This window comes from Hemitrygon akajei, chromosome 20 (assembly GCF_048418815.1).
Source record: "Hemitrygon akajei chromosome 20, sHemAka1.3, whole genome shotgun sequence".
Classification (NCBI taxonomy): Eukaryota; Metazoa; Chordata; class Chondrichthyes; order Myliobatiformes; family Dasyatidae; genus Hemitrygon; species Hemitrygon akajei.
This window is the reverse complement of record NC_133143.1, coordinates 61352321-61375900: the sequence shown is the minus strand read 5'-3', so window position 1 is coordinate 61375900 and position 23580 is coordinate 61352321. Positions and strand designations below refer to the sequence as shown.

Below are 23580 nucleotides of genomic sequence, written 5' to 3'. Positions count from 1 at the left end.
GTCACGTGGTGTCGAATAAAAACTGAGAACGGCTCTCGCTGCTTCCGCCCTTCGCTTGCGGCTTGGGGAAAAACTCTCGTCCGAGAGTCACTCTGTTGGATTGTGCAAAACAGGCCGTGCAACGAGGAAGTTCTTCTTTTATTTGGCTGGCTTTTGATGTAACGTCTGCGAATGTGCCTTCAGCAACTGACGTATGTGATTTTATTCGACTGCCGAATAAAATATAAGACCCTAAATCAGAGGAATAGAATTAGGCTATTCGGCCCATCGAGCCCTCTCCACCATTCCATCATGGCTGATTTATTATCCCTCTCAGTGCCATTCTCCTGCCTTCTCCCCATAATCTTTGGCACCCTTATTAACCACAAACCTATCAACCTCCGGATGACTTGGCCACCACAGCCATCCGTGGCAAAGAATTACACAGATTCACCATCCTCTGGCTAAAGTAATTTTCATCCTCGTCTCTGTTCTAAAGGGACATCCTTAAACTCTGAGGCTGTGCCCTCTGGTCCGACTCTTCCCCACAATCGGAAGTGTCCTCTCTCCACATTCACTCTATCTAGGCTTTTCAATATTCCATAGGGTTCAAGAAGATTTCCCTGCCCCGCATTCTTCTAAACTCCAGAGAGTACAGGCCCAGAGCCATCAAACACCCCTCATTTTAACCCTTTCATTTGCAGAGGTTCCTTAAGGTTGTCATAACTGGGGAGGTAGTGGGGATAAGCTCCAACTACCTATTAAATGCTCCCAATGGTGTGCCTCTGACAACCAAGTTCAGCTCCTGTAGCTAAGGAACAATTTCTAATGACAGGAGAAGGGACAAAGGCAGGTTACTGTCTCCTTAAAACCAGTCGCTTTGGGCAATGTCTGCGACGCTAATGGTGCCAGACTGTATGGTCTCTGCTTTTCCTTCGGATTCATCAGCTGCACGGGCAACAGCTTGCTCTCCCTATCGTACTGCCCTGTCTTGCATATGACAGCCAGGACACAACATCCATGGTCGACCCTAATCAACGGAGGGCCTAATTCCTGGAAGCATTCTCAGTGACCTCCTCTGGACCCTCTCCAATGCCAGCCCATCCTTTCTTAGATAAGGGGCCCAAAACTGCTCACAATACTCCAAGCCTTATAAAGCTTCAGCATTGCATCCTTGCTTTTATGTACAAGTCCTCTCTGTGTGAAATTTAGTATTAAATTACTAATAATTTAAAATAAATACAGGCAAAATATAAAATTCTTTATTATATGTGTAAGCACAAAAATTTCTGTTTTTTATAATTAAACAGCCATGAACTAAGTAGTATATTTTAGATCAGACTTTATGTTCTGTAAGATAGGAAAAACAACAAATATTGAATATCTTGAAAATTAAATAATTATGTATATACATAATATTCATTATCACATATAGTACTAATTAATACAGTTTCCTGTGCTTATATCACATTCAAGATACATATAACATTGGTTACCATAACCAACCTTATTCTTTTCAAAGTTGCAAGTACAAAGTTCATTTATTATCAAAGCATGTAAATTTATTATCAAAGTACATATACGTACATATACAACCTTGAGATTCATCTTCTTACAGGCAGCCACAAGACAAGGAAACACTGTAGAGCCCACAAACAACACCACACAACAAAACTGTCAAACATCCAATGTGCGAAAGAAAGAACAAATTGTGGAAACAGTAATAAGCATTAAGCAGTAACAAACATGAGCTGCAGAATGCATGCTGTGGAGCCAGTTCAGCACTGAAACAAATACACTCTCCCCAAAATTAATCTCTTTCTCTCAAAGTGCTGGAGGAACTCAGCAGGTCAGGTAGCATCTATGGAGAAGAATGAACAGTCGATGTTTCAGGCCGAGAATGCTTCCTCAATGCTGAATGAGTGAAAGTTGACAAAGGTCTACTTCATGGTAAAAAAGACACGATGAAATATGGAAAGCTTCCTGGCTTAGACATTCATTTGAGGAATTCACTATCAAGGTCAATGAAATATATTTGAATACCAATCTGCACCATGGTAACTATGGGTAATGTGTGGACCATATGATGTACTGTCATTCTTCACTTCCTTAAGTATGATTCTGTTGCGATGTGCTACACACAGCGCTGAAATAACGACACGCAGTCGGTAAATCGTTTCGAGACTAGTTTATTCAAACTTCGCGGCGCTGGCATTTAATCCCTAGCGCCCACCCTCTCTGGGCGGAAATGACATCAGAGGTGCATTACCAAAGTCCCCCCACACCCCGCGCGCTGGCTATTTGTGAGCCGGTTCGCCTGCGCAGAAAGTGGGTCGCCACATAACCCCCCCCCCCCAGAACTGGCGATACACCCCCCAATGTCCACAGTCTGGATCAGCCTCTGTTTGGGAGGTCTGCCTCTGCGCCGCAGTGCCTGAACCTCGACCGACTGCGCCAAGTCCACGGGGGCTGGTTTGAGTCGGTCCATCATGAAAACCTCCTCTTTCCCTCCAATGTCCAGAACGTACATGGACCCCTTGTTGTTGATCACCCTGAACGGCCCCTCGTACGGCCGCTGTAGCGGCGCCTGGTGTCCGCCCCTTCGTACAAATACAAACTTACAGTTCTGCAGGTTTTTGGGTACATGGGTCGGGGTCCGTCCGTGCTGTGAAGTCGGTATGGGGGCCAGGTTGCCGAGCCTTTCGCATAGTCTGCCCAGGACTGCTGCGGGTTCTTCCTCTTGCCCCCTTGGGGCTGGTATGAACTCTCCCGGGACGGCCAGGGGCGCGTTGTACACCAACTCGGCCGACGAGGCGTGCAGATCTTCTTTGGGCGGTGTACGAATTCCAAGCAGGACCCAGGGAAACTCGTCCACCCAGTTAGGTCCTCTCAGGCGGGCCATGAGAGCCGACTTCAAGTGACAGTGGAAGCGTTCCACCAGTTCGTTCGACTATGGGTGGTAGGCAGTTGTGTGGTGCAGCTGCGTTCCCAACAGGCTGGAGGTGAACTGGGTGCCTCTGTCGGAGGTAATGTGGGCCGGTACCCCGAAGCATGCTACCCAGGTTGCAATCAGTGCTCGGGCGCAGTAATCGGCAGATGTGTCAGTGAGCGGGACCGCCTCTGGCCAACTCATGAACCGGTCTACCATAGTTAGGAGGTACCGTGCCCTCGGGACACTGGTAGGGGGCCCACGACATCCACATGAATGTGGTGGAACCTCCGGTGGGTGTGTTCGAACTGCTGCGGCGGGGCTTTAGTGTGCCGCTGTACCTTGGCTGTTTGGCACTACGCGCACGTTCTGCTTGCGAAGTCCGTGCCACGCGAACTTGCTGGAGACCAGCCGGATGGTTGTCCTGATAGATGGGTGTGCCAAACCGTGTATGGAGTCGAAAACTTGCCGCTTCCAGGCTGCCGGGACGATGGGGCGAGGTTGGCCGGTAGCCACGTCACACAGGAGGGTCCTATCACCTGGGCCTACGAGAAAGTCCTGCAGCTGCAAACCCGAGACTGTGGTCCTATAGCTGGGCATCTCGTCGTCTGCCTGCTGCGCCTCCACCAGTGCTGCATAGTCCACCCCCAGGGACAGGGCCTGGACAGCTGGTCTGGAGAGTGCGTCCGCCATGACGTTGTCCTTTCCCGAGACATGCTGGATGTCCGTTGTGTACTCGGAGAGGTAGGACAGATGTCACTGCTGGCGAGCCGACCAGGGATCGGACACCTTCGTGAACACGAAGGTCAAGGGTTTGTGGTCCGTGAACGCGGTGAACGGCCTGCCTTCTAAGAAGTACCTGAAATGCCAGATTGCCAGATACAGTGCCAACAGCTCCCGGTCGAAAGCACTGTACTTGAGTTCGGGTGGTCGTAGGTGCTTGCTGAAGAATGCCAGGGGTTGCCAGCGCCCCTCGATGAGCTGCTCCAGCACCCCACCAACTGCTGTGTCGGATGTGTCCACCGTGAGTGCGGTCGGAACGTCCGTTCTGGGGTGCACCAGCATCGCGGCATCTGCCAAGGCTTCCTTGGCTTTAACGAAAGCGGCTGCGGCCTCCTCGTCCCAAATAATGTCCTTGCCTTTACCCGACAAAGGGCGCATGATACGGGCTGCTGAGGGGAGGAAACGGTGGTAGAAGTTCACCATACCAACGAACTCCTGCAGCCCTTTGACCGTGTTGGGCCGGGCAAAGTGGCGAATCGCGTCTACCTTGGCGGGCAGAGGTGTTGCCCCGTCTTTGGTAATCCTGTGGCCCAGGAAGTCGATGGTATCGAGTCCGATCTGGCATTTGGCCGGGTTGATCGTGAGGCCGAAATCACTCAGGCGGGAGTAGAGCTGGCGGAGGTGGGACAGATGCTCCTGACGACAACTGCTGGCTATAAGGATGTCGTCCAAATAGATGAATGCAAAGTCCAGGTCGCGTTCCACCACGTCCATTAGCCGCTGGAACATCTGTGCGGCATTCTTCAGGCCGAACGGGGTGATAAGTGCTGTTTTGAGGATGTCTTCAGGGAGCACCGGGATTTGATGGTATCCCTGGACGAGGTCTACTTTGGAAAAGATTCTTGCCCCGTGCAGGTTTGCTGCAAAGTCCTGTATGTGCGGCACAGGGTAGTGATCTGGAGTGGTAGCCTCATTCAGTCTGCGGTAGTCGCCGCATGGTCTCCGACCCCCGGCTGCTTTGGGCACCATGTGCAGGGGGGAGGCCCATGGGCTGTCAGACCTCCGTACGATCCGCAATTCCTCCATCCTCTTGAACTCCTCCTTTGCCAGGCGGAGCTTTTCCGGGGGGAACCTTCGTGCACAGGCGTGGAGGGGTGGTCCCTGGGTCGGAATGTGGTGCTGTACCCCGTGTCTGGGCATGGCTGCCGTGAACTGCGGTGCCAGAATCGATGGAAAGTCCACCAGGATTCAGGTGAATTCGCTGTCCGACAGCGTGATGGAGTCCAGGTGTGGGGCCGGCAACATGGCTTCACCCAGGGAGAACGTCTGGAAAGTCTCGGCATGTACCAGTCTTTTCCCTTGCAAGTCGACCAGCAGGCTGTGAGCTCGCAAGAAGTCCGCCCCCAGGAGTGGTTGGACCACGGCGGCCAGTGTGAAGTCCCACGTGAACCGGCTGGCGCCGAACTGCAGCTGCACTGTGCGGGTGCCGTAGGTCCGTATTGTGCTGCCGTTTGCAGCCCTCAGGGTGGGTCCTGGCTTCCTGTTGCGGGTGTCAAACCTCGTCGGGGGCAAGACACTGATCTCTGCTCTGGTGTCGACCAAGAAGCGGCGTCCCGACTGTTTGTCCCAGACGTACAAGAGGCTGTCCTGGTAGCCAGCCGCCATAGTCATTAGCGGCAGCTGGCCCTGGCCCTTGCAGGGCGGGCGACAACGCTGGGCTTTTGTGCCCCAACGCTGGTGGTAGAAACACCACTGTTCACTGGCCTCCTCACTCCTGCCTCTGTGTTGTGTGCGCCCCCCCTGCCAGGCCTGGTCTGGTCCGCTGTTGGGCACGTGGCCTGGTAATTTGACCGACGGACGCCACGCTCTCCCTCTTGGCTTTCCACAGCACGTCTGCCCGGCCCACCACCTTCCAGGGGTCGCTGAAATCTGCGTCGGCCAGTAGCAGATGTATGTCCTCGGGCAGTCGCTCTAGGAACGCTTGCTTGAACATGAGGCAGGGCTTGTGTCCATCAGCCAGGGACAGCATCTCGTTCATCAATGCTGACAGCAGCCTGTCTCCCAAACCGTCCAGGTGAAGCAGGCGGGCACCCCGCTCACGCCGTGAGAGGCCAAAGGTCCCAATGAGCAGTGCTTTGAATGCTTCATATTTGCCTTCTTCCGGGGGCGACTGTATGAAATCCGCAACCTGGGCGGCCGTCTCCTGGTCAAGGGCGCTCACCACGTGGTAGTAACACGTGGAATCAGAGGATATCTGTCGAATCTGGAACTGGGCTTCTGCTTGGCTAAACCACACGCGTGGTCGCAGCGTCCAGAAAGTCGGCAGTTTTAGCGAAACTGCGTGAACAGATGAAGAGTCGGTCATCTTTGGTCCAAATCCCGTTTGGACTGTCGGGGTCACCAATGTAGCAATGTGCTACACACAGCGCTGAAATAACGACACGCAGTCAGTAAGTCGTTTCGAGACTAGTTTATTCAAACTTCGCGGTGCTGGCATTTAAATCCCTAGCGCCCGCCCTCTCCGGGCAGAAATGACGTCAGAGGTGCATTACCAAAGTTTCCCCCGCGCGCTGGCTATTTGTGAGCCGGTTTGCCTGTGCAGAAAGTGGGTCGCCACAATTCATTTGAAATTCTTATGAAAATAATCATGGGCATCACGGTAGTGTAGCAGTTAGCGCGACACTATTATGTATATCTTGGGCCAGCAGAGTTCAGAGTTGAATCCCGGCATTTTCTGTAAAGAGTTTGTACCTTCACCCCATGGAATGGGTGGGTTTGTTCTGGGTGCTCTGATATCCTCCCAGTCCAAAGATGTACCAGTTAATATGTTAATTGGTCATTGCAAATTGACCTCTGATGAGTTTGGGGTTAAATTGGTGGTGGTCGGGATTTGGTGGGCAAAGTTCAACGTACAAAGTAAATTTATCATCAAAGTACATCTACATACATATACAACTCTGAGAGTCACTTTCTTGTGAACATACTCAATAAATCCAATAACCATAATAGAATTAATGAAAGACCACACCATCAGGGTGGACAACTGATGTGCAAAAGACAACAATCTGTGCAAATACAAAAAGAAAGAAAAAAATGTTCAATAAATATTAAGAGCATGAGATGAAGAGTCCTTGAAAGTGAGTCCATAGGTTGTGGAAATAGTTCAGTGCTGGGACATGTGAAGTTGAGTGAATTTATCCCCTTTGGTTCAGGAACATGATGTTTGAGTGGTAATAACTGTTTCTGAACCTGAGGGTCTGAGTCCTAAGGCTCCTGTAACTTCTTCCTGATGGCAATAATGAGAAGACTGCATGACCTGGATGATGGGGGTCCCTGATGATGGATGCTGGTTTCCTGCGATAATGCTTCATGTGGATGTGCACAGTAGAGTGAGAGCTTTATCTGTGATGGACTGAGCTGTACCCACAACTTTTTGTAGGATCTATATCACTGAATCTGTATCTTCTGGGACCCTCCCAAAAACTTTTTATGAAGCATCAATTTCATTAATTCCCAAAATAGGAAAAGATTTATCTGAATGTGCCTCTTACAGGCCAATTTCCTTATTAAATGCGGATTCTAAAATTCTTTCTAAGATTTTGGCTAATACATTTGAGAGTGTTTTACCTAAGGTTCTAAGGATCAAACTGGATTTAGTAAGAATAGATATTCATGTTTTAATATTAGCAGATTATTGAACATCATTCATTCCTCTTCATCTAAAGAATTTGAATGTGTTGTTTCTCTTGACACAGAGAAAGCCTTAGATAGGGCAGAATGGCCCTATTTGTTTGAGGTTTTCGAAAGATTTAATTTTTGTCCAGGTTTTATTTCCTGCATTAAGCCAATTTATCATCCCCTATGGCAGCAGTTATAACTAACAATAAAAAATCTTCTTATTTTAGGTTATATAGAGGTACCCAGCAGGGTTGCCCTTAGTCCGTTGTTATTCAACCTGGCTCTAGAACCTCTTGCTATTGCTCTTCAGGACTCCAATAAGGTTCTAGGTATTAAGAGAGGAGATAAAGTGCATAAGGTTTTGTTGTATGCAGATGACTTGTTAGTTTATATTTCAGATCCTAAGATATTCCTGCTTTGTTATCTATAGTTTCTGAATTTAGTTGTTTTTCTGGATTTAAATTAAATTTGCACAAAACTGAGTTATTTCCTATTAACAACTATTTCGATCAATGTGACCAATTTCCTTTTAGTATTGCTAAAAATAACTTCACTTATCTTGGTATTAAAATTACCAAAAATTTTAACGACCTGTATAAATATAACTTTCTTCCATTAATTGAGTACACGCAACAAGCAATATCTAAATGGTCTCCTATGACATTATCATTAATTGGCTGTATTAATGCTATTAAAATGATAGTGTAACCAAAGTTTTTATATGTTTTCCAAACAATCCCCTCTTTTGTTCCTAAACTGTTTTTTGATAGAATAGACTCTAAAATTTTATCTTTTACTTGGAATAATAAAAATCCTAGATTGAGTAAACCTTTATTGCAGAAATTAAAAAAGTATGGTGGTATGGCTTTGCCAAATTTTAGAATGTACTACTGGACAATTAATATTCACTATATCTCTTTTTGGATTCAATTTTCAGATATACATGACTGTCCCTTATGGGTGGATTTGGAGAAAAACTCGGTGAAGGGATATTCTTTGGCCTCTTTACTGGGAGCTCCTCTTCTTTTTTTGCTTTCTAAGATTGGTAGTTGAGACCTTAATCCTATTATTAAACATACATTAAGAATTTGGTTTGAGTTTCATAGATCCTTTGACTTGAATAATTTTGTTCTTTCTAGTAAAATCCATCTTAATTATTTTTTAAACCTTCAATTTTTGATCAGGCCTTTTCAATTTGGAAAACCAAAGGAATAGTAACTTTTTTAGATTTATTCATGGGCAATTGTCTAATGTCTTTCATTCAGTTAGTGGATAAATATGACCTATCTAATGTACACTTCTTTAGATATTTACAAATTAGGGATTTTCTACATAGTTTACTTGCAGATTTTCCCTCGGCTTATTCGCCCAATATTATTGAGGTCAAACCATTTCAAAAAGGACTGATAGCTATAATTTATAAATGGTTATTGAATTTGCGTATGTTATTTAATGATAAAATTAAAGCTGCGTGGGAATTGGAGTTTCGAAAGTCACTTTCAGATAACCAATGGGATAATTTTTTTTATTTGGTAAATACTTCTTCTATTTGTGCCCATCATTCCTTGATACAGTTCAAGGCAGTGCATTGGGCGCATATGTCAAAGGACAAATTAGCCTGTATTTTTTCTAATATTAATCCTATTTGTGATAGATGTGATATTGAGGTGGCTAACACATATGTTCTGGTCTTGTATCAGGTTAGATCATTTTTGGAAAGAAGCCTTTAAAACTTTATCAAAAGTCTTGAATTTGGATCTACAACCGAATTTATTTACAGCAATTTTTGGGATCATTCCATCGGAAGCAGGAGATATTCCTGTTTCCGCTCAACGGATGATAGCTTTTATAACTTTATTGGCTAGGAGAGCCATTTTGCTTAACTGGAAGGATCCTAATCCACCTACTGCTATTTATTGGCTTACCTCCATTTATACCTCCTGTTCAAATTTAGAGAAAATAAAGAAGTCGGATATTTGATGCATCCTTTAAATTTGAGGAAACTTGGTGACCTTTTATTCAATATTTTCATATGCTCTGACTTATGGTCCTTCCAGTTACCTTTCTGAAGTTTTGGATTTGATCAGGAAGTTTTTCCTTTTTTCATGCTTTCACTCTAAGTTTGAGCTGCCCAGTTCTCGCCTTTTTTTGTTTTTGATTCTTTTTTGTTTTGGGTTTTTTTGTGTACTTTTCAATTATAAAAGTTTCTTTATCTTTTTTCTTCTTTTTATGGATAAGAGGAGAATCAATTATCTTTTTCTTTATTATATACTGTCAGATTAATACTATGTACGATCTTGATAATGTTTATTTTTCTTTTTATTTGAATTGTTATTGATACAGATATTTGAGATAATTCTCCTCTTGTTTATATAGATATGTACTCTTTTATTTAACTAATAAAAAGATTGATAAAGGAAGGATTTTCCATTCAAGGGCATTGGTGCTTCCATATCAGGCTGTGATCCAACCAGTCAATATTACTCTCCACTCCACATATATAGAAATTTGTCAAAGTTTTAGATGTCATGGCAAATCTTTGTGAACTCCTAAAGAGGTAGAAGCACTGCCATGCTTTCTTCCTGCAATTACAAAGAAACTACAGCACGGATTGAAGGGCCCAAAGAGCCCATTCCACACTATCTCTAAATAAATAAAATAAAACAAATAAAATCAAGTCAGAGACACTGATTTCCATTGATTGTTTAAAGGTCGTGTCCACAAGAGAGGCTAAGCTGCAAATGTTACGAATCTCTGTAAAATACAACACATACGAGTATATTCCAAACAATTTTTTCACCCCGGTTTGCAGTGTAGATGACCAATGTGCACTAGGACAGAAGAGATTTAAGGTGCTGCTTTTAACCATGGGCCCCCCTTTGCAGACTTCAGTTCAGAACGCCATTTCCTTGCAGATATTGTTTGTGTGATGTGTTATTTTTCTCTCTGCACATTGGGTCTTTTTTTTATATGGGTTCTTTTGGGTTTCTTTGTCTTGTGGTTCCTTATTAGAAAATGAATCTCAAGGCTTAATAATATATATATACTTCAATAATAAACGTACTTTGAACTTCTGAACTTTGAGGCAGAAAGGAAGTGGAGAATGTGCAGAAATTTCCAATAAAGGAACATTTTAACACATTGTGGAATTGCACAGGTGTTCCTCAGCCCTGAGCTTCCTTGATATCCCGAGTGCAGTCACAGCTGTTGGCAACTTCTGCAGGTGAGATGATTTTGATTCTGGTCAGGACCAAATTATCCGACTGTCAGTGCTCTGGCAAAATCAGTTCCTGTCTTCCATCATTCAATATCACTGGCCAGTGAACATGATTGCTTCAAATTAAGCTCTCTGATTGGACATGATTAGAAATTAAGGAGGGGTAAGAAACAGGACCTAGTGACAACAAAACTCTCTCTGTGAAAGAAAAGCACATCTGACATTCCCTTGTAGGAAAGAAAAGAGTGAATATCAGAGCTAATTTTTTTTATACAGAGTGGTGGGTATGTGGAACTTGTGGTAGAAGCAGATACATTAGGGACGTTTAAGAAACTCTTAGATAGGCACAGGATGATGGAAAAATTAAGGGCAATGTAGTTGGGGAGTGTCAGAGTGATCTTAGAGTAAGATTTGGCACAATATTGTGGGCTAAGGGCCTGTATTGTGCTGTACTGTTCTATGTTCTATGTTCATTTGATAAGGTGCCATGTCAATGATTGTTGCTGGAAGCAAAATTTTAGGATATAGCAGGTAATATGGATAAAAGCTCACTAACTAACAACTGACATAATAACAAAATCTCCGTTTTGATTACAGGTCTATAAGAACCACCCAAATAAGGAGCGACAGTGGAAAAGCAGGCACAAACACATTTGTCGGCTTCTCCAACCAATCAATCTGGAAAATCCCACAGGGAGTCTCCATAAGGAGTTTAAGTTATGATTTTGAAAACCAAAAACTCATCTCCTGAGGGACCTTAAGCACCTCAATGGATAAGCCCCAGCCTCATAGGAGAATTATTAATTCGAACAAACAAAATCAAATGAAAGCTGTTGCCTTTGTTAAGAACCCTTTGCTATATGATTTTGAAACATAATTTCCTATTAAAGATGGTGGAGGGTGACTTTATAATAAACTCTAAAATGTTCAATCACCACGCATTTTTCAGACAATTTGTTTTTGTGAAGGGCCAAATAAAGTAATTCAAAGTTTCACACACAAAATGCTGAAGAAACTCAGCAAGTCAGGCAGCATCTATGGAAAAGAGTGCAGTCTCATTTCAGGCCAAGACACCTCAGCAGGACTGGAGAAAAAAAGGTGAGGAGTAGAGTAGAGTAAAAAGGTTTATTTATTAAAATACATCGCAGAATAGGCCTTTCCGGCTCTATGAGCTGTAACTCCCGAATTTAATCCCAGCCTTATCATGGGACAATTTACAATGACCAATTAGCCTACCAACCAATATGTCTTTGAACTGTGGGAGGAAATGGAAACACCCTAAGAACACCTACGTGGTTGTGAGGAGAATTTACAAACTCCTTATAGGCAGAGGTGTGTATTGAACCCGGGTTGCTGATAGTGTAAATTGTTGTGCTAAGCAGTACACTACCCTGCCGCTGGTTATGGAAGAAGTAATGTTTTCAAAATTTGTGGTTTAGAATTGAATTACAGTTATTTCAACACTAGGAGTATTATGGGTAAGGAGGATGAATTTAGGGCCTAAATCTGTACATAGTAATGTGGTTGAAACCTGGCTGTATGGGTGACAGGACAGCAGCTCAATATTCCTGGTTCCTGAGGCTCTCGGCCCAAAACTCTTCCATTTATTCTCTTGCATAGATGCTGCCTGACCTGCTGAGTTTTGTGTGTGCTGCTCAAGATTTCCAGCGTCTGTGGAATCTCTGGTGTTCATGAATCATGGGTTGTTTTAGGTGTGATAGACTGGCAGTTAAGAGAGGAGGAGGGGTGGCTCTACTGATGAGGGAGAATGTCACTGCAGTACTCAGAGAGGACACACTCGAGGGTTCATCCACAGAGACAATTTGGGTGGAGCTCAAAAATAAAAAAGGAGCAATTACACTGAAGGGATTATACTAACATTTGTTTGTTTCTTATGTGCGGTCATGGTCTTTCCATGACCATGATTATTCTTGGCAAATTTTTCTACGGAAGTGGTTTACCATCGCCTTCTTCTGGGCAGTGTCTTCACAAGACGGGTGACCACCTCCAACCCATTATCAATACTCTTCAGAGATTATCTGCCTTAAGTCAGTGATCGCATAACCAGGACTTGTGATATGCTCCTCCTGCTCCCATCACTTTATGTGAGGCTGATCATGGGGGCAAAGCAGGTGTTATACCTTGCCCAAGGGTGACCTGCAGGCTAGCAGAGGGAAGGAGTGCCTCAAACCTCCTTTGGTAGAGATGTATCTCTACCCCACCCTCCAGATATACTACAGGCCCCTCAAAAGCCACTGGGATGTGGAGGAACAGATATGTAGATAGATTATGGAAATATGCAGAAACAACAGGGTTGCTTTGTGGGGAATTTTATCTTTCCCAGTATTAATCGGAGCTTCTTTAATACACAAAGCTTAGATAGGGTAGGATTTCTTCATTGCATTGGAGAGGGATTCTTGAAACAGTTTGCAGAATTCAACTAGAAGGAACATATTGGGCCTGGAAATGAGCCAGGCCAGGTGACAGACCTAGCCTAGGTCTTTCTGGGAATAGTGACCAGAACTTCGTTATAAGATAGTTATGAGTTAGGATAAAATTGGATCTTTTAGAAGGTACTAAAATGGGGGAGGGCAGCCATTGCTCATGAACCAGATCCCCAGCTGTGGGTAAAAGCCCCACTGATTACTGGACAGCCTTCAGAGAGATGAAGTAGTGGAGCTGTTAAGGCGATTTGACATGAATGAACATCCTTCCGGTAGATCCTGCAGCCAAGCTGGTGCCAAACATATTGCTTATCTTTCCTTTGGACTACGCTGGTGAGGCCAAGAGAGGAATCTTGATGATTGGGCATCCCAAGATTTCCATACTTTCCGACCAGGCTTGCTCCCTGGAGAGGTCACTCCAGTGCCGCTGTTCTCAGCGACAGAATGGACTAACCCATAGCGCACACTATATCTCCATTATCCTTCAATAAGGTGCCATCATTTTACAGCAGGGTAAGACAGGAGCTTCGTGGTGTTGATTGGGAGACAAGTCCGACAAGTCCACATCAGACGTATGGAATTTGTTTAAATGCCAGCTGATCAGAGTTCAGGATTGGCGTGTTCTGGCAAGGAGTAAGGACAAGGGTGGAAGGTAAGGAAACCTTGGATGACCTGAGAGGTCCCATATTTAGTCAGGAAGGAAAAGGAAGCATAAGTAGGTTTAGAAAGCTAAAATCAGGCTGGGCGCTTCAGACCCTACAGAGGATAGTAAAAACTGGTTAGGGGATCACTGGCTCTCCTCCCCCTTATTTGTGACATTTTCCAGGAGCGTTGTGCGAGAAGGGCCTGAAGCATTGTTGAGGATCCCTACCACCCATCCCACAATCTCTTTAACCCAGTACAGTCAGGAAGGAGGTACAGGAGCATCAGGTCTACAACTGCCAGACCCAGTAACACTGGTGAGATTAGTGAATACCCTGCCACCACTGAGGCCTCATCACTAGGACAGCGACCTCGTGCTGGTTACCTCTGCTGCGCACTTTGAATTATATTTTATTAACTTACTTGTGGTAACATTTTGTTTTATGTGCTGTGTGTGATATGTTTTGTGTACCCACAAGAGGCATGTTGTTCCGTTTGGTTGTATATACATACAGGCAGATGACAATAAACTTGATCTTGAACTTGTGGAATATAAAGATAGCAGGGACATGTTCAAGCAGAGGTTTATGAACACCAAAAGGGGCCATGGAATGTCTTTGGTGAGCAGGATCAAGGCATTTTATACATTCTGTATTAAGAAAAAGAGGATAACTAAGGAAAATGTAGGTCCACTCAAGAAAAGGAGAGGGAATTTGTGTTTGGAGTCAGATCCAGTAGTTGAGGTACAAAACAAATACTTTTTGTGTCACTGTTTACTAAGGAGGATAGTGAAAGCAGAAAAGCAGAGTGCGTCATGCCAATGGGCTGGGAAATTTTGAGATTAAGGAGGAGGTAGTGCTGGGTCTTTTGAAAAGCTTTAAGGTGGCTGAGTCTCTAAGGCCTGATTGCATATATTCCAGAATATTGAAATAATCAAATTAAGAGACAGCAGGTGCTTTGACAAAGATCCTCGAGTCCTCACAAGCAACAGGCAAGGTCCCAGAGGACTGGAGAGTAGCAAATATTGAGCCTTTATGTCAATTAGGTAATTATAGGCCAATGTGTCTCCTATCAGTGGTAGAGAAACTATGGCAGAGGATACTAAGGGATAGAAATTAGGAAAATTATGGCCTGCTTAAGGATAGTCGGCATAGCTTGTTGCAAGGCAGGTCATGCCTTAGAAACTTTATAGATTTATTTTAAGTAAGTGACAAAGCAATTTGAAAAGAGCAGAACAGTGGGGGTCATCCACATAGACTTTAGTAAGGCTGTTTATATGGTCTCATATGGTATGTGATTCAGAAGATAAAAGATGCATGGGATCCAGGCTGAATCGTAAGTTTGGATTTGGAACTGGCTTGCCCATAGAAGACCGAGGAGGGGACAGTAGAGGTGATAGGATATTATCTTGGTTGGAGGTCCGTTACCAGTGGTGTTCTACAGGGATTGATGCTGGGACCTCTGTGATGTATTATTGATTTGAATGAAAATGTAGATGGGTGGATTAGCAAGTTTGCAGATGACACCAAGATTGTTGGGAGTTGTGGAAAGTATGAAGGACTACCATAGAATACAGTATGATATAGATCACCTATAGATGTGAGTGGAGAAGTGGCAGATGATATTTAATCTGGGGGTCTTACAATTTGGAAGGTCAAATAAAAGGAGTAAGTATAGTTAATTTTATTGGAAATGAGGACCCTGACCCACACCTAGGGCACCATAGAGTAGATGGCCAAGGACAGACAGAGATGGAGGACGAGACAGAGTTTGTTGTCCTAAATGCCAGTGGCGTGACAAGCAATTACTAACTAATGGTATTGATAGCATTGAGATACAAAGGATCTTGAACTCCAAGTCCATTGTTCACTGGAAGTGGTTATGCAAGTAGATAAGGTAGTATCAAAGGTGGATGGCTTGTTTGCCTTCTTTGGGAGGGCTTTTGAGTACAAGAGCAAAGGAAGTCATGCCGCAGCAATATAAAACTTCAGTCACACTGCACTTGAAGTATTGTGTGCAGTTCTGGTTGCCCCATTACAGGAAGAATGTGTAAAATGTGCAATAGAGGTTTGTCAGGATGCTGCCGAGATTACAGAAGTTTTTTTTAAAAATCATGTATAGATAGGGCACACGGTCAGATTTTTTTCACCAGGATAGAACAGAGGATGTGCTTCTAAGGTTAGATGGGTAATGTTAAAAGGGGATGCAAGGAACGTTTTCTACGCAGAGAAGGGAAGGTGCCTAGTATGGGTTACGACGGATAACAGTGGAAGTAGGCAGTTTGGTGGAGCTTAGGTTTATAGATAACCATGAAAATGAAGGGAATGGAGGGACTTTAATAATAGAAAGGAAGAAAACCAAGAATATAAAGGAGGATAGTAAAAGCTTCTTTTGGTATGTGAATAGCAAAAAAAAAGTTAAGACCAAAATTGGGCCATTGAAGACAGAAACGGGCGAATTTATCATGGGGAACAAGGAAATGGCAGACGAGTTGAACAGGTACTTTGGATCTGTCTTCACTAGGGAAGACACAAACAATCTCCCAGATGTAATAGTGGCCAAAGGAACTAGGGTAATGGATGAACTGAAGGAAATTTATATTAGGCAAGAAACGGTGTTGGATAGACTGTTGAGTCTGAAGGCTGCTAAGACTCCGGGACCTGATGGTCTGCATCCCAGGGTACTTAAGGAGGTGGCTCTAGAAATCGTGGACACATTGGTAATCATTTTCCAATGTTCTATAGATTCAGGAACAGTTCCTGCAGATTGGAGGGTGGCTAATATTGTCCCACTTTTCAAGAAAGGAGGGAGAGAGAAAACAGGGAATTATAGACTGGTTAGCCTGACGTCAGTGGTGGGAAAAATGCTGGAGTCAATTATAAAAGAGGAAATTATGACACATTTGGATAGCAGTAGAAGGATCAGTCTGAGTCAGCATGGATTTATGAAGGGAAAATCATGCTTGACTAATCTTCTGGAATTTTTTGAGGATGTAACTATGAAAATGGACAAGGGAGAGCCAGTGGATGTAGTGTACCTGGACTTTCAGAAAGCCTTTGATAAAGTCCCACACAGGAGATTAGTGGGCAAAATTAGGGCACATGGTATTGGGGGCAGAGTACTGACATGGATTGAAAATTGGCTGGCTGACAGGAAACAAAGCGATTAATGGGTCCCTTTTGGAATGGCAGGCTGTGACCAGTGGGGTACCGCAAGGTTCGGTGTTGGGACCGCAGCTGTTTACAATATACATTAATGATTTAGATGAAGGGATTAAAAGTAACATTAGCAAATTTGTCGATGACACAAAGATGGGTGGCAGTGTGAAATGTCAGGAGGATGTTATGTAAATGCAGGGTGACTTGGACAGGCTAGGTGAGTGGGCAAATGTATGGCAGATGCAGTTTAATGTGGATAAATGTGAGGTTATCCACTTCGGTGGCAAGAACAGGAAGGCAGATTACTATCTAAATGGAGTCAAGTTAGGAAAAGGGGAAGTACAACGAGATCTAGGTGTTCTTGTACATCAGTCAATGAAAGCAAGCATGCAGGTACAGCAGGCAGTGAAGAAAGCTAATGGCATGCTGGCCTTTATAACAAGAGGAATTGAGTATAGGAGTAAAGAGGTCCTTTGGCAGCTGTACAGGGCCCTGGTGAGACCCCACCTGGAGTATTGTGTGCAGTTTTGGTCTAAAATTTGAGGAAGGACATTCTTGCTATTGAGTGAGTGCAGCGTAGGTTCACAAGGTTAATTCCCGAAATGGCGGGACTGTCATATGTTGAAAGATTGGAGCGACTGGGCTTGTATACACTGGAATTTAGAAGAATGAGAGGGGATCTGATTGAAACATATAAGATTATTAAGGGATTGGACACGCTGGAGGCAGGAAGCATGTTCCCGCTGATGGGTGAGTCCAGAACTAGAGGCCAGTTTAAGAATAAGGGGTAGGCCATTTAGAACAGAGATGCGGAAAAACTTTTTCACCCAGAGAGTGGTGGATATGTGGAATGCTCTGCCCCAGAAGGCAGTGGAGGCCAAGTCTCTGGATGCTTTCAAGAGAGAGTTAGATAGAGCTCTTATAGATAGCGGGGTCAAGGGATACTGGGAGAGGGCAGGAACGGGGTACTGATTGTGTATGATCAGCCATGATCACAGTGAATGGTGGCGCTGGCTAGAAGGGCCGAATGGTCTACTCCTGCACCTACTGTCTATTAAAACATTTAGTATAAATTGGCACATCATGGACTGAATAGCCTGTCTGGATCTATACTGCTCTATGTTCTAATTTTATATATACCTCATCTCTCAGCACTATATATATATATACACACACACACACATACCTCAGCACTAGCCTACAAAGTACCCAGGACATCTTTATGGAGTGGTGTCTCAGAAAGGCAGCGTCCATTATTAAAGACCTCCATCACCTAAGGGATGCCCTTCTCTCATTGTTATCATCAGGTAAGAGATATAGAAACCTGGAGGCACACACTCAGTGATTCAGGTGCAGCTTCTTCCCCTCTGCCATCCGATTTCTAAATGGACTTTGAAGATTTGGACACTACCTCACTTTTTTCATATACAGTATTTGTTTTCGCACATTAAAAATCTATTCAATATACATAACTGATTTACTTATTTATGTTTTATTTTATTTATTTTTCTCTCTACTAAATTATGTATTGCATTGAACAAATTTCAGGTCACATGCCTGTGATAATAAACCTGATTCTGATTTGCACAGCCTATTCAGTCGGTTTTGTAAAAGACTATAATCACAATACTTGGTATTTGTCTCCATCTCCAGAGACAGATTTCTAACAGAACACATAACGTTATCTATTCACATCTTTTATAAACCTGCTGCCCAATTGCAACAGCAAATTACAACTTCTCAATTACACATGCAGAGAACCCATAGTCTTTCCTCAGATCTCCGCATACATCAACTGTTAGGAAATATTCTGGAAGTATAGAATCACTTGGCAGAAATTAGTTAAATTGAGGACAAGTGAGATCGCAGAACCAGACTTCAGGAAATAAAATCTGTTCACAATTCAACTGGAACTGTTATTTTAAGGCTATTGAAGCCAGTGGAACTATAGAAGGTGTGGGACATTGTCTGATTCTGTACTATTGAAACTACACAGGGGAAGACAATAAATTAATGTTTGTGTTAATTGGTGGTCACGGAAAAAATTAGGATGAGATCAGGTAAGGCACAAGTACTCTGTCCTGCATTAACACATTGTTAATACATATCCCATGCCAGTTAGTTCAGGACAGGTCTGCTTTGTCACCTAATCAGACTAGCTATATATTCAGCAAAACATCCTTCAGCACTCATAAAAGTATATTTTTGCTGTCGGGAAGTTTGTGCCCAAAGCTTTCAGGCCAGCCATCACTATTTGAATAGTCAAATGGATTCTGCTAATTGGGATGGCATACCATTGTTAATAAGTCATTGTGCAGTTACCTGTCTGCATTCCCAATGTTAAAGTAGATGATTATAGCCATTGAAACTGTAATCATTTGTTATCTTTGTGTTCAACAGATCTAAAACATTGGATCAGGATGTAATTCTGGATAAACACGAGAAAGTCTGCAGATGCTGGAAATCCAAAGCAACATTCACAAGATGCTGGAGGAACTTAACAGGCCAGGCAGCGTCCATGAAAATGAATAACAAGTCCACAATTCAGGCCAAGACCCTTCTTCAGGACTATGGATTCTCTCCATATATGTTGTGTTAAATACTTAAGATTTCCCAGTTATAGTTTGTATGGTTATTTTGTTAGTCACAACAGCAACTCCTTATAAAAAACCCCATATCCTTTCCAGTATTTTTTTAAACTTTACTGTAGTGACCAGAAAGACAAGCAGTACTGAAGGTATGGATCTATGATACTTCAGCAGATACACTAAAGTTGGCAAGTGGTGGTTGCTGCTTAAGTGGCAACAATTGGCAGTACAATGAACCTCCAGAAAATGCCAAGAAAGATCGAACAGTGGAGATTCTCAAAAAGAACTTGAAGCCCAAATGGTGAAGAAAATGTAAAGGGGCAAAGATGAACTGGAATAGGGATGTGGGGATTTAAAAATAGGAATATATTCAAAGTAAAATTTATTATCAGAGTACTTACGTCACCCTTCCCCCATGTGCTGTTCCTTATTGTGGTGGGGAGGCTTGTGTGCCTTAATGCTCCTGGGAGCTATACCAACTGGGACTTCAGTCCCTGGTAGGTTCAACCTTGGTGGGCAGGTTCCAGGTGAAGGGCCAGACAAATACAGCACCTGGTCCTCCAGGTTGGGGGTTGGGCATAGGGCCAGCAATCCTACCCTGTCTTTACTGCTACAGAAACCGATGAGGCCCCATGTGCCATCTAGACACTAAGGGTTCAGACAACATACGTCAGCACATACAACCCTGAGATTCTTTTTCCTGCGGGCATACTTAGCAAATCTAAAGAACAGTACTATAACTATAAAAGAACCAATGAACAACACACTGTGCAAATGTAAATATAAATAAATAGCAATAACATGAAACAAGTGCTTAAAGTGAGACCATCAGTTGTCGGAACACCAGAAACAGAGTGAGTGAAGTTATCCCCATTTGTTCAAGAGCCTGATAGTTGAAGAGTAGTAACTGTTCAGGAAACTGGTGGTGCAAGTCCTGAGGCACTTGTACCTTCTATATGATGGCAGCACCATATGAGGGCTGGGTGGAGGATCTTTGATGATGGATGCCGATTTTCTATGGCAACCTTTCATGTAGATGTGCTGAATGGTTGGGTTTTACCCAAGGCGTACTAGACCAAATCCACAACATTTTGTCGGATTTTCCACTCAGACATTGGTGTTCCTATACCAGGCTGTGATGCAGCTAGTCAGCACACTTTCCACCACACATCTACAAAAGTTTACCAAGATTTTTGATGACATACTGAATCTCCACACATTTCTGACAAAGTAGAGATGCTGTTGTGCTTTCTTTACAATTATATTTATATGATGGGACCTCTGAGATAGTGACATTCAAGATTTAAAATTACTGACTCTCTCCACCTCTGATCCAATGAGTACTGGCTCTAGTTTCCCTCTCCTGAAGTCTACAATCTGTCCTTTGGTCTTATTGACTTTGAGTGAGAGGTGGTTGTTATCACAGCATTCAGCCAAGTTTTCAATCTCCTTCCTGTATGCTGATTTACCACCACCTTTGATAATGCACGTAAGTGGTGTCATCAGCAAACTTTTACATGGTATTGGAGCTGTACTTAGCCACACAGCCATAGGTGTAAAGCGAGTAGAGCAGGGTGTTAACCACACATCCCTATGATGCTGCTGGATATTGATCAAAGACATGAGAAACAGGGACTGTAGAATGAAAAGAGGAACATGTAATGAGTAAAAAATGTGACCCATAAACGAAAATGAGCCCTGATTAAGGGTCTTGGACCAAGATGTCAACTGTTCACTCTTCCGTAGATGCTGCCTGCTCTGAGCTCCTCCAACATCTTGTATTATATAAATGGAAAGCAAATTTTGATTAAGACAAATCTGTGATTTGTATGCAAATATTTCAATATAGTCCATGGATCAAAGATGTTTACAATCAGTATACTTGGTATCCTAAGTTTTTCCATAAAATATTACATTGGCTAATTAACTGCTGCACCACAGATCTAGAAATACTAAATAACATCAAACATAAGGCCATGAACTCAATAGACTTACCTGTTACTCAAGTCCCCTTCTACAGGTCCAATGGGTAGACATTAATCCTTGGTCTGTCTTGATTAAGTTCCACAGTAACAGTTACTCAGCCAAAAGATATTTAAAGGACCAATTGCTTACTCCTCCATCTTAATGATTTCCTTCCAAGCTGTCATGGTTGAGATTCTGCATTAGATTATGGCTTTATCAACTCAATCTAAACTGATCCAACAAATATAAACAAGATGCAAGAAACACTCAAGTCAGGCAGATTTCTATACAAGGAAACCGAGTTAATGCTTCAGGACAATTGAAAAAAACTTTTGTAAATTTGCTGTAAGGTGGAGAGCAAAGTTGCCCAGAAGACAAAGCTTCGAGAGCCAAAGGGTTAATAGACGAATGTGGGCAATCGAGGGATCAGCAGTGGCAAGTGTGAGCAGTTTCAAGTTTCTAGGTGTTAAGAACATGAGAGATAGGAGCAGGAGTAGGCCAATCGGCCCCTCAAGCCTGCTCCGCCATTCAACAAGATCATGGCTGATCCAATCTTAACTCTAGTTTTCACCGAATCCCACAAGGCAACAGTGCCAACCAACAGGGCACCATGCCGCCCATTTTATTTTATTATTCATCCCACCCAAACCCATGTGATCACCCAGGGGAAAAAACCGAGTTGCCAATTGAGGAGAAAAAATCTGGAAAATTCCTCTCCGACCCATCCAGGCTATCGAAAACTGGTCCAGGAGATCACATGGCTGATCTAAACCTAGCCTCGTGTCCACTTACCTGCTCGCTCACCGTATCCCCTAATGCCATTTTTATCCAGGAAAATGTCTTATCTCCGTTTTGAATTTATTGAGTGTAGTAGCTTCCACAGCTCTCTGGGGCAGTAAATTCCACAGCCCCACTACCCTCTGAGTGAAGAAATTTCTCCACATCTCAGTCCTGGAACGGCATCCCCTTATTTTAAGATTATGCCCCCTAGTCCTTGTTTCACCCATCATTGGGAACATTCTCCCCGCATCCACCCGATCAAGCCCCTTCACAATCTTATATGTTTCAATAAGATCGCCTCTCATTCTTCGTAACTCCAATGAGTAGAGTCCCAATCTACTCAACCTCTCATCATACATCATCCCACCCATCCCTGGAATTAACCTAGTGAACCTTCTGTGCACTGCCTCCAGAACTGCACGCAGTACTCCAGGTGTGGTCTCACCAATACCCAGTACAACTGCAGTAAGACCTCCCTGTTCTTATACTCCATCCCCCTAGCAATAAAAGCCAGCATTCCATTGGCCTTCTTGACCACCTGCTGCACTTGCATACTAACTTTTTGTGTTTCCTGCACCAGGACCCCCAGATCCCTTTGCACAGAAGCACTTTCCAGTTAACATCTCTGAAGATCTATCCTGGGCCCAACATATTGATAACAATTACAAGGAAGGCATGACAGTGGGTATATTTTATTAGGAGTTTGAGAATTGGTTTGGCACTACCAAATTTCTGTTTTGTGGAGAGTACTCTAACTGGCTGTATCATGCTGTTTATGGAAGGGCTATTGCAGAATTGGAAAAAGACACATGAAGTCTGAAAATCAGCCAGCTCCATCATGGGCACTAGCCTTCACAGCATCGAAGACAGCTTCAAAAGGCAATGCCTTAAAAAGGCGGCATCCATCAACAAGGACCCCATCACCCAGGATATGCCCTCTTCTCATTGCTACCATTAAGGAGGTTCTGAAGCCTGAAGACACACAATCAACATTTCAGGAACAAGTCCTTCCCCTCTGCCATCAGATTTCTGAATCAATTAACCCATTTACAAAGTCTATTTTTCAAAATTTTGCTATTCTTGCACTACGCATTTTAAATATTTATTCTCATTGTTATTTAGTTTTTTGTTTTGCAATGAACTGCAGCTTAAATAATAAATATTATAACTTATGGCAGTGATATTAAACCCAATTCTGACAGAACCAATAAAACGGCTGAGAAGAAACACACATAAAATGCTGGAAGAACTCAGTAGGCCAGGCAGCATCTACAGAAAATAGTAAACAGTCAACATTTTGAGCTGAGACCCTTCATAAGGACCCTCATTTGTGAAGGCAGCCCAGAATCTGTGTTCCATCCAGTTTTGCACCCACTACTGCAAATCATGTCAGAATGTCTAACGATCTTACATAAATAATGCAGATCCCATCTTTAGCTCCACACACCACTTGAATGTAAGCAATAAAGAGGCAACA

General features: G+C 43.4%; 1 long non-coding RNA gene across 1 annotated transcript in view; it reads left to right on the top strand.

The window, feature by feature from the left end:
• LOC140713845 (uncharacterized) overlaps window positions 1-11461 on the top strand; it is a 34616-nt gene extending 23155 nt beyond the window's left edge. Inside the window, exon 2 of the long non-coding RNA XR_012095748.1 lies at window positions 11124-11461. This is a non-coding gene — a long non-coding RNA (uncharacterized lncRNA). The remainder of the gene's footprint in view (window positions 1-11123) is intronic.
• Window positions 11462-23580: the final 12119 nt, after the last annotated feature.